Source organism: Odontomachus brunneus, unplaced genomic scaffold (assembly GCF_010583005.1).
Source record: "Odontomachus brunneus isolate Ranch 3 - 2012 unplaced genomic scaffold, Obru_v1 Obru_scaffold_239, whole genome shotgun sequence".
NCBI classification, from domain to species: Eukaryota; Metazoa; Arthropoda; class Insecta; order Hymenoptera; family Formicidae; genus Odontomachus; species Odontomachus brunneus.
In genome coordinates, this window is record NW_022639689.1 from 24,081 (window position 1) to 27,936 (window position 3,856).

Below are 3,856 nucleotides of genomic sequence, written 5' to 3' on the forward strand. Positions count from 1 at the left end.
ACGTTGCCTTTATATGTTATTCATTACAAATAACTTATACATCATTATTATTACTTATTTATTATTTCAAATATTATTACTTGAATTAAAATTCCCGTAAAATTAAATTTAAATTAATGTTTAGAATGTGATATTAAATTAAATTTTCTATTTCAAAAATTTAAATTAATGTTTAGAATGTGATATTAAATTAAATTTTCTATTTCAAAAATTTGCGTACTATATCAATATCATCAAAATAAATAAAAATAAATAAAAACACTCATTAAAAAAAAAATTATTGCTCACCTCCAGGAGCGAGCTTGGATCTTACGAATTATGAAGCAAGCACCTAACTCACGAAGCCAACTGTACTGGTTGGAAGTACAGTTACCGGGAAGATTCATATGGCGCGCCGTGATGCGCTTTGGATATGGCCAATTTTCACAAATTTATTACTCCGAAACTAAGGCCTATTCAATCAAACGCCGGGACACGTATCTTTTTTTTAATCTCCAGAATAATTAAAAAAATTGGGGTCGAAATCCCAGGGTGAGTCACCTAGTCCTCCCCTTGTCAGCAAATTAGCGGGCCGGCCCGCGACCGTGATACACGTGAATCGCGGCTCGCTGTATCCTTCCGCCCATAGCTACGATGTGTCTCGTAGTCATAGTTACCATAGTTACGAGATACAGCATAGCTACGGGCGGACGGACTCAGCGAGCGGCGATTCGCGTGTATCACGGTCGCGCGCCGGCCCAAGCGCTAATTTGCTGAGACAAAATAATTAATTATTCGAAAACTATTGCGAATTTCGCAAAATGGTATTTGACTTTTCTGTCCCGTTTAATCCGTTCTTCTTTTCTACGATTTGTATCAAGAAAGGTTTCGGACATCCTATATATATATTTTAATAATTTTTTTATGGAAGTTGATTATATATATAAATGGAAATTGTCTTTATATTGAATTTATTTAAATTTTATTTACTGTCGAATTTTTTAATAATTTTCTTGTGATTCCAACATCTCGTCAGTAGCGAACATTATAGTTTCCAACTCGTCATTTACATTTAATACATCCAATTTTGATGTTTTATCATTTGTTCTGAAAATAAGTATTATACTTATTAAACGACTGATGTCTGTTTCTACCAAGTTTGGTTAAGTTAATCCGTTGGTTATTCTATTGAAATTCACCAATCAAATTTATCAAATATGATTAATGATAGATGCGCTTGATATTTTGAGATTAAATAACCAGCCGATTAATTAATCAAAGTTGAAAACGGGTTTAAAGGTGACATTCACCAATTTCAGTTAATCGACAGTTAACCCTATGGGATTTGACCAATAACATTAGCCAATTAACTCAGCTAATCGATACCTATTAGTCAATTCCGTTGAGTAAACCATTGATTATAAAGAAACAACAACTTAATCGAGGTTTAACCAGAGTTGATGAAAGTTACTTTAATAATAACATTGTGTTAATGTTAAACCGGCAGCACATAGAACGCGGCAAGTTTATCTCACGGTGGAAATTCGCTAAGGAATACCGTGATATTGTTACTGCTATTCCGTAATAAACTTCTAGTTTTTACGAAAAAACAGCACGTTTATTAGCTATCAGATTATATTCCATCTAACTTCCACTGTGCGACAAACTTGCGAAGTCCTAAGCACGTCCAATCATACAATTTCCCATTTAGTACTATTGGGAGTGTGCATTAATTTTAAGAAATCTTTTGGAAAAAATACGGCTTTATTGTGGAAAAATGATTACAAATTGATCATTCAAAATATTGTCCATCGCTAGCCACTACTTTTTCCCATCTTCCTGATAATAGGTGGATTCCACGTCGAAAAAACGACACATTTTTTGAAGCTATCCACGAATCAACCCATTTTTTGGTATCCTCATTAGAATGGAAGTGCTGCTCAGATAGGCCATGAGTCATCGATCGAAATAGGTGGTAATCGGAAGAAGCAATATCTGGAGAATCGGCGGGTGTGGTAGAACATCCCAGCGCTTCTAACGTTTCCTTGACCGGTTTCGCAACATGTGGCCGAGCGTTGTCGTGCTGCAAAATCACTTTGTCGTGTCTTTTCGCGTATCTGGCCGTTTTTGCTTCAATGCTCGGCTCAATTGCATCAATTGTTGTTGGTGGCGTTCCCCAGTGATGGTTTCGTTGGGTTGGAGTTCATAATACACTACACCCAGCTGATTCCACCAAATACAGAGCATGAGCTTGGCGCCATGAATATTCGGCTTTGCCGTCGATGTTGATGGTTCGCTTATCGTAGCGTATCCATTTTTCATCACTTATCACGATACGATGCAAGAAATTTTTTCTTCTGTGTCTTTGGAGCAACAATTCACAGGTCATTTTGCGCCTTTCGACGTCCCTCGACTTCAACTCGTACGGCACCCAATTTTCTTACTTTTGAATCATTCCAATGGCCTTCAAATCGGCCATGGCCTTCCATGGCATTCCAATGGCGTTGATCGATCAACATTTAATGATTCTGTAAGTTCTTTTTTGATTTTCGGGTCTGGATCGAGTAAAGCTTTCACTTCCTCATCTTCATACTTTTTCGGCTGGCCTGGACGTTTCTTGTCTTCCGTGTCAAAATTACCTTTCTTATAGCGTTGAAACCAGTACTCACATGTTGAAATCGATTGAGTATAATCACTATAAGCTTCCGACAGCATCCGTTGACTTTCAGCAGTATTTTTCTTCAAATGAAAGCAAAAAAGCAAAACTTCCCGCAAATTGCGTTTTGTTGGCACAAAATTCGACATATTCAATGCTCAAAAAAACAATGTTGTTTACACTTCGCCAAAATGACATACTGAAAACTAAAGCCATATGATGGTATTTTGACATGAAGGTAGCAACAATATGGCCCGATACGATATAGTACTAGTTACGCCATCTCTTGAAAATCCTTTAAAATTAATGCACACTCCTGATACATTTATATTATTAGATTGAAAATTATACAAATGATTTTCTTATGTAAGTTGAAAAGTAAATAAAGTAATGGAAACTTACTTCGTGTCTCATTTTGTACAGAATCAGTTTCTTTTATTATTTCTTCAACTTATTTATAATTGTTTCCATGCTGGTTTGAGCTGATTAAATTTATTACTTGTTATTTATTACTTGTCATACATATAAATAATTTATTACTTGTCATAAATATAAATAAATGTAACAATGTGTCAAATTAATTTTAAATATGAGTAAAACGGTAATATTAGCTTCACCACGCGTTTCATTGAAATTTTTTTCGGAATTGTAATAATGTAAATATATTATAACGGTCGACCTTCCCGGCCCGGCCAGTGGATTGGGTCTCAGGCGGATCGGACAGCTCGTCGTATGTCCGAGTTCTGTCAGGCGCAGAAGAAGGAGAGAGAAAGAACCTCAATGTGAAACTCAATAGATTTTTATTCCTTACGTTCTACAGTTGATGGGTAATGACGCGGTGGCAAGCGATCGGTGCAAAGCAATAGCGGGTGACGCAGAACAATAGCGGACGGCGCAAAACCATAAGCGAACGGCGCAAACAATAAGCGAACGGCGCGCACAATAAGCAAACCACGCAAAAGAACGGAACGCGGTCGGTACGATAAGTGCAACGCAGTACGCGGCGAACGGAAGGCGAGTACAGTAGGCGCAACGCGATACGCGGCGAACGGAGAACGATATGGTTGGCGCAACGCGGTATGCGTCGAACGGAAAGCGAGTACGGTAGGCGCGACGCGGTATGCAGCAAGCGGCGACGGTGCAGTAGACGCAAAGTGAAAGATAGCGAAGCGGGAGGCGGAGGCGCACGAGCTGGAAGATATCGGGTCCGCGTAGCGGCCG